The sequence below is a fragment of the Passer montanus genome, unplaced genomic scaffold, assembly GCF_014805655.1.
Source record: "Passer montanus isolate IOZ18808 unplaced genomic scaffold, ASM1480565v1 scaffold54, whole genome shotgun sequence".
Classification (NCBI taxonomy): domain Eukaryota; kingdom Metazoa; phylum Chordata; class Aves; order Passeriformes; family Passeridae; genus Passer; species Passer montanus.
Window position 1 is genome coordinate 824,005 of NW_024370374.1, and position 12,623 is coordinate 836,627.

Genomic DNA, 12,623 nt, shown 5'->3' on the forward strand with positions numbered 1-12,623 from the left:
GTGACATAACACCTTTCTGACCATTTCTTCATACAGTCAGTTAATGAGAGAGAGGGGTGGTCTTGTATTTGCAGGGTTCCCAGACCAAGTGAGGAATGATGAATCTGACTGCATGTTCTCAGAAGGCTAATTTATTATTTTATGATATATAGTATATTAAAGAGTACTATACTAAACTATACCAAAGAACACAGAAAGTATACAGACAGAAAGCTAAGAGATACTAATGAAAACTCATCACTCTCTCTTCAGAGTCCGACACAGCTTGGCCGTTGTTGGCCAACAAGTAAAACCAATTCACATGAAACCAATGAAGCAACCACCTGTTGGTAGACAATGTCCAAACCACGTTGCAAAGGAGCAAAACACAGGAGAAGCAAATCAGATAATTATTTTTTTCATTTTTCTCTGAGGCTTTTCAGCTTCCCAGGAGAGAATCCTGGGGAAGGGATTTTTCAGAAAATATGACGGTGACAGGGTGGAATTCAGGTTGTGCAGATGTTCTCACCCCTAGATTGTGCTTTGTCCTTTCAGCATGTTCTACAGGAAGACCTGTTCTCAGTTTAGCTAACAGAATCATTACTCCCTTTTCTGAACTTCAATCCTCTGTGTAATGCTGCTTTTCTTTGCTGAAACACATGCTGGAATTAAATTTTAAGCAGTACATTACCATGTGGTGTGCATAGGTACATGTGTTTTGTGGAGGTTGTTCCTTGTGAACATGAAAACTGTCCTTTCCAAGTTCACCCTTACTTGAGCCTCATTTCTCATATTTTCTCTAGTTTGACTTAGGTCACATTTTCTGGAGAAGCGTTCTAACCCTCCTCCTGAAGTTTAATGCTTCCTTTTGATTTCTGATCATTTCGGCCCAGTTTCTCACCTGTCTATCCTAGAAGAGAGATTTTGGGTAGCGCACTCTGAGTCAGTAACACAGACAAGGGAGCCTGGAAGTGAATGTGACTTCATGCCCTGGGGGCTCCTGCTCTGAACCTCCAACATATTTCTGCAATGCTTTCAGTAGTGTTTGATAGTTTTAGGTACTTCAGCTTATCTTTGTCCCCAAAATTATGTTCTAAGTTTTTTGGGGAAAAGACTCCTTTCTTGCCTCATCATCAGTTCTCTTGGAAAATCCTGTATTTGAATTCTCTTCTTTTTGTTCTACTGCGATTATCCTTTGTTAAGTTAGTTGTGAAAGCCTGTACAAGGTATGGTATATAAATTCTGTTTGATCCATCTTTTGTCTTAGCAGTGGGATCTTCAACCTGTGCACTGTTTTGCTGATGTAAGAGGGTATAGTTACAGCCAAAGGAGCTCAGGTTGTGATCTTGTCAGATCTCGTAAGACAATTATGGACCTATTGTGATCACTATTGTGATAGAATATCTCCAGGGAAAAACAGATGCCCTATGAAATGATGATGCACTAGTTTCTATTTCTGCTTTCAAATAAAAATTAATTCTGTGAGTTGAGAGTATATATGATGCTGAATCTGCACATCTTGAGGGGTAAAGTAATTTGATCACTTCATTCTATGATTAAACCTCTGTAGTATTTTTGTGAGGCTAAAGGAGTTAACTGAAGATTTGTACACAGGACTGACATAAAGAACTAACCTTACTTGTTTTGATTTTTTCTGGTTTTAATTTTTTTTTAAGTGCTGAAAACCCATTTATCCTAATCCACTGGGGTAAGTTAGATTCTCAGCACTCTGAGAGAATAAACCATTTAGTAATTTAGATACCTAAATACCTAAAATGGATTTTTTCAACATTCATTTTTGAGAATGTCAGTCAGCACTCACTGGCTTTCTTGCAGTAGTTACAACCAGGATTATTTTTTGGTCAGATTAATGTATTTTCCTGCTATATGACGATGTTTATCTGTGGTAGTAGTTAAGTAACCCTCCTGGAGGTATTTAAAAGATGGGGAGATGTGGCACCTGGGTGTATGGTTTAGTGGTGGGTTTGGCAGTGCTGGGTTGATGGTTGGGGTCACTGATCTTAGGGGTCTTTTCCAGTCTAAATGATTCTTGATTTGACATTTCCTGTTTATTTTTGGTAAGAAGCAGGAGTCCATCTTTGCTCAGTTAAAGTCTTAGAATGTACTGGCAGCATTTGCTTATTTAAAAAGTAGTACATAAAACACAAAGGAAAGCCTAATGGCTCAGTTGTGTCTAGCTTTGTGACCAGAAAATCAGAAGTATGCTAAGTCTTTTTGACTTTCATATCACCTGTTACACACACTCCAGCACTCCTAAACCCTTTCTTTGCATCTCTGACGGGTGCAGAGAATTAATACATGTCCTGTCCTCATCATGCTTGAACTCCTACAGAACCCTACATGTGATTTTTTGTGTTCTTGTGCCAGCAGATTGACACGTGTCACACATGCAAGTTCATTTAGAAACAATTCCACCTTACTGTATTGCAAAAGCATTAAGGGAATTTTGTGCTGGTTTGAAATGGGGTATGTGTTGCTTTTTGAAATTCTTTTTCATATGGTAGTTAAAGCATTGTGGAGTGCTGGAAACTGAAGCTCTACAGAACTTTCATCACCAATATATCTTCATGAAGCCATGATGAAATGTGGGCTAAAAATTGCATCCAAAGGTCTATTACATTCTTTCTGTATTACTGATTTTGAGATTTCTGCAGAATAAAACTTTCAGGTATTGTTGAATTGAAAACACCTGAAAGATGAGATTCTGATATCAACTTGATAGAAGTATGCAGCTTTCACAATTTTATGGATAAAAAGCAGCCTGTCCTGTTATATTGCTATATAAATAAAATGAAGCATATTGCTTGAGGGCTTTTTCCTGACCCAGTGCAGGTGCTTGGAACATATTCAGCTTTTTACAAGAATGAAGCAAAATAAAACAGTATCTTAAGATTTAATGTTAACAAGGATCTCTCCTGAAAGCTGTAAATTAGGCAGTGGCACTTGCTAGACAGCGTCTCAGGCACTTCAGATACTGTCATCACGTGTGATTTCTTTATTTTCCTAAGTGAATGTCCTGTGATTTAGAGAAATTGAGAACTTCATAGAACTGGTGTGTTGTTCTTGTCTATCAATATTAATGCCATGCTGCAGTCTAGTTGGAACTGCTGAGCTGCTTTCTTTCAGCATGGTAGACCACATATAATCCAAGACCTTATTTGCTTTCTATATGAAATTACCTACTTTGTAACTATGTCAAGAAAAACAATAACTACATAGAGAGATTTGGAATAACTAGTAGTTTATAAATTCACAAATCAATATATACAATCAAGGTGCCTCATAAAAGTCCAGTGCCTTGATGCTTAACTAGTTCATGAAAAAGCAAGGGATTGTATTAGAAGATTAACATCCCATAGTAATAATCAAGATGATCATATTGCTTAGCATGTTCCAATTAAAAACCACTGTTCTGCTTTAGAATTCAGTCGGGATGACTTGTGTGAGGTCCTGTGTGTGAGGGAGATTTCAGAACAGAATCCCAGCACGTGGACATGTGCTCTGACTGACCATTGCCCCTAAAGGCCATATTGTAGCCTTTTATGAAATCTGGAATTCTTTTGGGATTCCTTAAATAAATAAGTGAATGAGGGACAGACATGCCCACTAGGTTACTGCACATCTCTAGAAGTAACAGTGCATAAACTGGTTATTCTGATATTATAAATCTGGTGAGGAGAAACATTTTAAGATGTTTTTGTTCTTGCAGATGAGGATATATCTCTTTGCTTTTCAACACATTTCCCTTGTGTACAGTATCACATTTTTGTTGATTTTTTGAATAATTCCCTGTTCCTCTGAGGTTTTGTCTTAATAATTGATATCCCTTAGTTTTAAAAATGGCTTTATTGTGGAGCAATAGGCTGTATATTTCCTTCAACCTGTGGAAGAATTTGAGAGATTAATTCTGAGATTGTAGGACCAGAAATGAAGCTCCTAGGTACTCTATTACCATTTAATTTAGGGATTACTCAGGGTCTGTAAAGTAGTCAGTGTGCAATCCTTACTAAATTTTACTTCTGAAAAGTCATCTGGTGTTTGTGGAGTTCAGCCTCACTCCTGCAGACTGAGTGGTTGCATATGCCCACTCTCTGCTCAGTGCAAAACTGTACCTGCTGAAGAGCTCATTCCTTTGATGCTTTGCCACCAAAAAGCTATCACAAGATTTTTTTTCTGGACAGTGAAGTGTGGTTTCTTCATTATGGAATTTTTTGTTTGAATCTCTAAGTATGCAGTATGCAGATCTTGAAACTCTCGTAATGAATGTTTTGTGTAGATCCTGTCTGAATTGCATCCAATGCCTGTCTCCACAATTGTGCTCAAAGTTTGCTGGAGGTTTTAGAATTAAAGATGCACATTCCTAATGACATGAATAATCTGGCTTTCAAAAATAAGTCCACAAAACTGCAGCAGATTATCCAGTTGGGTTTGTCATGTAGATTGCCATTTTATTATCAGCCTCTGATAAGGATCTGTTTTGAGATTTCTGTGTGTGTCAATATTATTAATATTTTGCTATTCTATAGGACATGAAAATTCAATGTAAAAGATTACCCTTTATACTGTGACCCTTCAGGTTAATAATTTATTAGCTAGTTTTTATAATTTTAATATTATTTACTAATTTGACATGTATACTCAATTTAAATGCACTTCAAATACTAGGGAAATAATATTTAAGTATAAAGATAAAACAACCATTTATACTTCCAGTGATTCTTGCATTTTCAGATATTTGATCTAGTTTGTTCAGTGCTGTTTTTCTTTAATCTTGGTGAGCTTCTGATTGGGGTGAAATGTGTCTAAATCTAAACAAGACTTTTCAAGATTTCACTTCTTCACCTTTTCCACTTCTTACTTTGATTTCTTGTTTTCTTTTTTATGATTGTATTCAGAAAACAGTAAAACCAAATGTCTCTCTTCTCACTTCCTTACGAAATGTTATATAGGCATTTGAGGTATATGTGCAAATGTTTTATAGTGTGCTAGCAAGAGATCAATGTTTTGTCTTTTCCTCTTGCAGAAAACAAATGCAGTGTTACTGTCAGCAAGGCTACCTATTACTTATCTTGATTTAGTCAAAAATAAACTTTTTTATTACAACAATTTAGAATTTCTTCACTGCCTAGTGAACTCATCTCATGGAAATTCAAATGGGTACTATTGGCAGTTGTTTTTATAAAGTAGTGAGGCAGAACTGAGGATCAGAGTATAAAGTACCTTTCCTTTAGGGGAAAAAAAAGATAGTTACATACACAAATGCTCTAAATTAGCCATTACCATTCAGAGAAGACGTTCTGGAAATGTCAGCTCACTGCTCAGCTGTGGTCAAAGCTGAGCAGAATAGTGAGATCCTTTGGGAGAGGCATTGAGAACAAGTTGATAAATATTATTATGCCACTGTATTAAATTCATGATGTTCTGGCCTCTTGAATCCTGTGTGTGCCTCTGGCCTGCCCACCTCACAAACTGAGAGGATCACATGGAGGACTTCAGTGCAAGAGGGGATGTGATAGAGCAGAATTCCTTCAGGTTCTAAGGAGTTTGATTCCAAGAGGCAACTGCATGCACATTTGGAATTTTATATTCAAATTAAATCCCACTATTTCTTCCTAATTACCCAAGAGTAGCATGTGTCTACTCTTTTAGAATGTAGTCTAAATAATTTCATGTTTAACGCTGGAAGTTTGTTGTATCATAAGTTACAAAGGCATTTTAGTTTCTTAAAAGAATGGCAAACGGGTACTTTGGCCAGCATTTTGGATGTTTAAGTGCTCTTAGGGATAGAGTTGCAGAAGGAAACCGTGGGCCTCTTCTGTTCTGCACCCTGTTCCTTTTTCCTGTTTCCTGGTGGAAATGGGCAGGGTGAGCTTGGATGCTGAAGTTGGGAATGGATATAGGTAAAATTAATTTGTTTCTCTGATTTTCATGACTAGAAAAATGCATTTGATTTGGTTTTTTTACCCAGAGTTTTCTGAATTCACAATTAGCTATTATCATTCACCAGCTTACCATCTATCTGCAATGTAATTTTTTGTTTGATGTATGCATCTTGTTTCTAATTGCCTTGGTTTTCTGTGGGACATTCTTCCTGTGTCTTCAGAATAAAGCTTCCTTTTATTCAATTTGTTTAAAAACTATTTCTTTTGTTTCATCACAAGTTCTTATGAGCTGAAATCCTGATTCCACTAAGTCCACAATTCTGCTTAAATTAATTTTTTTTTAATCTATCATTTTTAAAGCCTTTGTTATTACATAGAATTTTAATGACATGCAACAAAGAATTAGTTTTTTAGAAGTATTGGCTTTTTAGAAGTATTTGGAGAGATGACTTTCTCCTTTCTGAGTTTTCAAAGACCATTGCTTCATGCCTGCCAGATAATTAATTTTACATTAGGCCATGTACTCTATACAAATGTATCTGTATTAATAAAAAATGGTGGCATCCAATGACCTTGCTGTTCTATGGGTTGTCTCTCTTAAGTCTCCTGGTCATAGAAATGTTTGCTGCATTTGTGGTTCTGCACAAGCTGGCTGTTACCTCAACAATTTACGGAACAACTTAGATTTCTTTGCAATGCTATGAAAATATGGATAAATGGATAGTCAGAATCTTTGCACAGTGTATTCCAAAGACGAATGTTTTATTATTGAAGTATGAAGGCTTTGAGGAAGTAATGAAAGAGAATTCTTACAATAAGAAAATTGTTTCCATCCTGTAAGCAAGTTTAAATTGGGGCTTTTTCTTGTAATAAGAAGGCAAAGTAGCTATAGTGAAAGACCCTACAATGGAATGTCTCCTGTAATTCCATCCCAGTGTCTGTCCTTTTTTGAAGATCATCTTTATTTAAAGAAAATGAAGATAAAAATTTCAGCATTCTTGCTTAAAAATAAATCCTGTGATAAGTATACCTTTTAGAAATTATAACTTTGAAATCCTTTATGTGCACAAAGGAAAGCTATCCTGATTTTATGACTCTTGACCAAAAGGTTCTTAGCTTCACTATGTGTTTTTTGCTGTATATTTTCAATGTAGGGTTCTAATTTTCAATTAAATATTTTAGACAAAGCACAAACAATACAAATTCTAGAGTTATTCCAAGCATGCACGGAACAAAAAAAAACAGTGAGAGAAAGCTGAAGTTGTCTAGATCCTGCCTTTATAGCCCATACAAATCTAGTGAGTGCTAACAGTGTTGTGTCTTTCAATACGGGAAAGTAGATGCCTTCTATAAATTCTGTGGTAGTTCTGGAAAATGCTTTAAAAAATATACACACTGAATATAAGCAAAGGCCATATTCCTCTTAGATAATGATTTTATTGAAAAGATCTCTTTTGTAAGAATGTGGGTATTTATAATGCCCCAAACTTCAAAAGTATAGAACTGTGTTATTTTTGACTGATGCTTTTGATGTTAATTGTTAGAGCTGCCTAGAGCTTTTCACAAACACTGCATTTCATGTACATATGAAGGGAGAAGATTTGCATTTTATTGTAATTGTTTATATGTATGTTTAGATATGTTTCTATTTGCTTTCATAAATACATGACAAATCCTTTTTTTGTACCTTGCTTGTGTTCAGAATTATTTTTTGTGGTTGTTTTTACTTACAAACAGTTTTGCAGTGTCATGTGGGTGGCTTTATGCAGAATGTATTACCTCAGGCAAGTAAAATCTTTGTCTGGCACCTTTCCTTCTGCCCCCGGTGATTTTCTTCCTGCATTCTTCCAGTTCAGTTTAGCCCAGAACAGAAGGTATTTTTTAAGTATCACAAAACAAAAGTATTGGTGTGGTTCCTTTGCAGAGATTAGTCTGGAAAAGTTGTGGTAAAAAGGATTTGACAGAAATATGTGTCCATGAAGGTTGCTGACTTTTTTTGTCCTTGTTAGAACATTTCAATATACTTCACACTGAAGTGATCAGCCATCAGCAGCGGGAATGAGAACTCATTTCAGGTGTGCAGGAGCTGCTACAGCCTGGTCTGGGTTAACTTCCTTAGCCTTAAATAGATACTTGTGTTTTGAAGAGCTGAAAGTTTAGTGTGGTTTCACTTGTTTGGAAAAAAAAAAAGCTGAAAGCTGAAACGTGGCATGGTTGAATGTTCTGCTGCTGCTGAAGGTAGGGCTGTACAGCTGGTAGAGAGCCTTTCACAGCAGTTCTCCTGTTGGCACTTGTGTTCCTGCTCGCCTTGTGCCTCGGGTGTCTGTCCTGTGTTGGTTTTGCAGCATGCCTGGCAGATGTTGGTGTGCTGGGCCCTTTGGCTGCTCGGGGTCCATCTCCTCAAGCACACGCAGCGGGATGCAGCGTGGTCACAGCTGGCTTGGCAGCCTGGCCACTGTGCTTGTTTCAGCAATTTCTTACTCATTTCATGTCCTCATGTCTTCCATGGGAAGGGGTTGTTTGCCCACTGTAGTGACACTGGGGATCTGCTGGGTGTGCTCTGGTATCAGCATGCTCAGACCTCAGTGCTCAGTCTGTGTTTTGGTGCAGGGGGGTTTTCTGCAGCCTGTGGAACATGTTGGGGCTTCTTATAACAGCATATGGAATACTTAACCAGCTGCTTGAAACTATTTTCTGGTGAATTAACTTCACTTTTTATGTGATTGTTATCTCTCTAAGGCCATGTAGTATTGAAATTAATTCTGTCACTGTCAAGATAAACTTTGATTAGGCTGTTTCTGAACAAAGTAGAGGTTAACTGTAATACTTGTCTTCTACAGCTGTGCATGTTGGTGTAAAACTACCCACATATAAACATCAGACCTGTGACACTCTTGGTGTGGACTTCTGAGGTGATGTATAGAATCATACAACATGGGTGATGGAGGTGTGTTTTTGTAAAAGGATGATTTATTTCTTACAAATGCTTTTGGAGGCAGATGGCCGTTCTCAGGGGAAGGCTGAAGAAAAAATTAACTTCCTAGTCATTTCTTCACAAGATAGCCTGACCTAGGTGTTGAACTCAGAAAATTCACTGAAGATCCTCTCTAATATTTTGGAAAATTCATGAGAGCTTTTGAAAATTTCAGGCAGTTTTTTGTCCAGAATGAAGAGATTAAGTTTACATGTGTGTTTTTCTGGCCTTAGCAGTAGCTTGGTGTGTAGGAAATAGGGCCAGGAGAGTTGAAGCATCAGAGATGATGCTTCCATCCATCATCTCTACTTATAGGAAGAATAAATAAAGTACAAAGGCAATGAGCAGTGGACATTTGATTCTTCCCCCCCCCCCCCTTTTTTTTTTTTGAATAAAAGATTGATATCCTTTAATCTTCAGTACTTGAGGATTTCAGAAGAATGATAAATGCTAGGGATAAAGCAGAATCTTGTAATATCCTTGTTTTATAGAGAGGGGGAAAAAAAGGCTCAATAAACTAACTGATCTTGTGGCTTTGCCATAAAGCATGAAATAGGTGCAACAGTCCTGAGTAACAGAAATGCTGATGTTCAAGGCAGTTCACAGAGATTTCATAAACAAATTAACTTGCCTTTAAGAAAAGAATGGTGCTGCTGTTGCAGCTGTTCATCAGCAATGGTAGCTGTTCTTGAAATAAACCTTAATAATCCAGGTGAATGAGAGTTGGGTCAAGGAATTTTGTCCTTTTCAGTAAGCATGTTCTTTTCATCTTTTCATCTTTGATCATGAACTCATTTTGGGTATATTATATAGCTAACAGAAGTCAGAGAGATGGATGACTTCAGTCAGACTTAATGGTGACAGTTTCATTCCTGAGCATGGCAGCTCATTTGTTTACATATACATATATGTGTGTATAAGAAACTAGAAGTTACTTTTAATTTTCATTTGCTAGAGTCCCTTTCATGTGCTTTTCATTTCCATCTACAAGAGAAATAGTGAAAATAAGACAACTTTGGGCTTTTTGTCTTGCCTCTGCCCTCTTTGGTGCTTTGGAATGAGGCTGTTTGTGACTCCTTTCTCTTACTGTGCAGGGTCCTTCTCTGCCCATTTTGTTTGGTGTCTACTCAGTATTTACTGTTACATTGAAGGAAAATCAGGCTATGTCTGATGTGCTCAAATGGGGATTTTTGGAAAGCAATGTGTGTATGAAAGCAATAGTCTTTGCAAATTAGTCACAATCTTATTTGAGTTTGAAGAGAGCCTGAGCATTTCCATGGTCCCTTCCCAATGTGAACACACAAGTGTTCCAAAGGATGAGCTCCTGTGAGGGCACATAAAACCCAGGAAAACTTAGTACTGAGAGATTCTTAAAGATTTTTCATCTGGATGAAAAGAGTTTTGTACCTTGGCAGGAAATCAATGCTTTCTCATTCTTATTATGCCTGTAGCAACATCCGCTATAGACATCTCTACACCAGGGAAAACTTCTTTTGAAGTTCCCATCATTGCAGTCATATTGCTGCTAAGAAATCCTGAGATTCCTCATGCAGATGAACTTCCCTTAGTCCTCCTTGTCCTAGGAGTGTCAGGATGTCTCATGAAGGGCAAGTTCCCATGTTCATATTTGTTGTTGACTCTTTAAGTTATATCAGCTTTGATAAAACTGACCTCTGTTTACAAAGTATTACTGTGGGATAGCTGCTCTGTCAGTGCTAAATCTTTTGATATTTCCAGCATCTGTATATCTGCAGAAATGCTAAATAGTGATTTACATTGTCAGAGTCCTAGATCAACACAGCAGACATCCTCTCCTGTGTATTTTGGAAAAACACATCTGGTACCACTGTGAAGTCTTTATTTATACTTGAAGTGCTGAGAAGGTAATAGACTAATTTTGGCAATTGTTGGAGTAGGAATGTTCTTGTGTACGCACATGGGCCTGTCGCAAAGGCATTCTCATTATAGTTTGAATACTAACACAGGAAAGCTCAAGACAATTAGAAGTAGGAAGTGGAGGGAGAGATTATGTCTCTTTTAAAAGAAAGCATAATTCAGCTTCAGCTGCTGTAGAACGCCTCCTTGGAGGAAAGCTTGATCCTTTTTGTGTCTGACCCAGCAGCCTGAGCACCATGAGACCAAAGAAGCAAAGAATCAGCCTGTGGTACAGTTTCCTTAAAGATGAAGGAGAGAACAGGCAGCCCTTCAAGAACCCTGGCATTCTGAATATGTAAGGCCTCTGAAAACTGGCAAGAAGCTGCAGTGAATTACTGAGCAGAGCTAGGGACCAACATAAACTAACAAGTATAAATTCAAGCATGAGTTTATCAGCTGAAGCCAGGCACATATGAGAGTGTGTGTGTTTCTTGCTAAAAGCAAAGAGTGAGAGGCTGATATATTGCTTTGATGCTATTTAAGAGAAAATAGTTGCAATCCATATCATTTTGCTGTCAAATGTATTTGAAAAATGGAAAACATGTTGAATATATGTTCTGCAAATAGTTATCAACAGTGTTCCAGAAGGATTTGGTTTAGTGGATTCCTTAGAATTCACCATTCGAATCTTACATGTCTTGAATGATCTTGAAATTGGCTGTTGTTCTGTACTGTGGCAGAGTGAGAGCATTGCAGAGGTTAATTGTAGCTTGTCAAAGCCTGTGATGCTGCTGTTCTCAATGGAGAGGCTCTTCCAAAGGACTTAGTTTAGTCTGCAAAAAACAAGTCTTTCACTCGTGTTTTAAGGCACTGCCTCTCTGTGATCTATAGAAGGCTAGACTTAGTCTGTAGTCCTTTGAACACCCTGATGCAATAGTAAAAAGCTTAAGCAAATCCTAATTCCAGGAAAACATAGTTTTTACCTCTCTGCATATGGATATCAGCCTGATTATTGCAGTTGCATAAATGAAGGCGACAAAGAAGGGTTCCAGATTCTGATTTTATGTCAGTTTTCTGTTGTGTGGTTTTAAGAAAATTCATTGCATTCTTTTGATTCCACTGAAGAAAATTGTAAAGGCACCAGTGCAAAAGTGTAAAAAATATTCAGGCTTTCTTTGTGCAATCCTATATGAGGGAAGCTCCTTGTTATTGCAGGAAGAAGCAGAAAGCTTTGGGGTCAGGTAGCTCCTCACCTCTAACTGGTGCTTTACAGGAACAAAAAGGTAGCAGGAGAGTGAAGTGCAGGAGCTGTGGCAAATTTGGCTCAGGGCAGCAGCTGGAGTTGCTGGATGAAAGCAAAATATGGTCTGTTTGTCAGGGAGCCTCTTTGAGGCTCAGTGGTATGATTGGTGCTCTAAAGATGTGAAATGTTACTACATGCTATTAGAGAAAGAGTCAGTCCAACATGAATTAGAGCAAGCAGTTGTGACAACTGAACTGTGTAGTTAAAGGGCGGGCTGGTAGGACCCCTCTTGTGTTACTTAGCTGGTATTTATGATCATTACTGCTGGTGATGGACAGTGATGTAAAGGTTAATCTTCACAGCAGATATTTTTCCCTGATAATCTTCTTCGTAGCATTTTGTCACAGCCCTACTTTACCTCCTCACTCATTCTTTTTTTTTCTGTTTTTAAACCTAAATAATCTACTGTTGCCATGCACATACTGGGTTTCTGAACAGGAGCAAGCCCATAGCTGACTCCCGTGCCAAGCTCCAGCACTCAACAATTGTAGCATCCTGGTTCTCCCACTTGGTTTCCAAATGCCACATCAGCTCACTGCAAAGCTCACTGCATCTTGTAATTTTTTTTTGTCTTTTTCCCCTCCCCGCT

The 12,623-nt window shown here is 37.7% G+C and overlaps 1 protein-coding gene across 3 annotated transcripts in view; it reads left to right on the top strand.

Annotated features, from left to right (window-relative positions):
- The window catches only part of NELL1 (neural EGFL like 1), a 277,445-nt gene that overhangs the window by 150,789 nt on the left and 114,033 nt on the right, over nt 1-12,623 (top strand). The gene's annotated exons all lie outside the window — the stretch shown is intronic.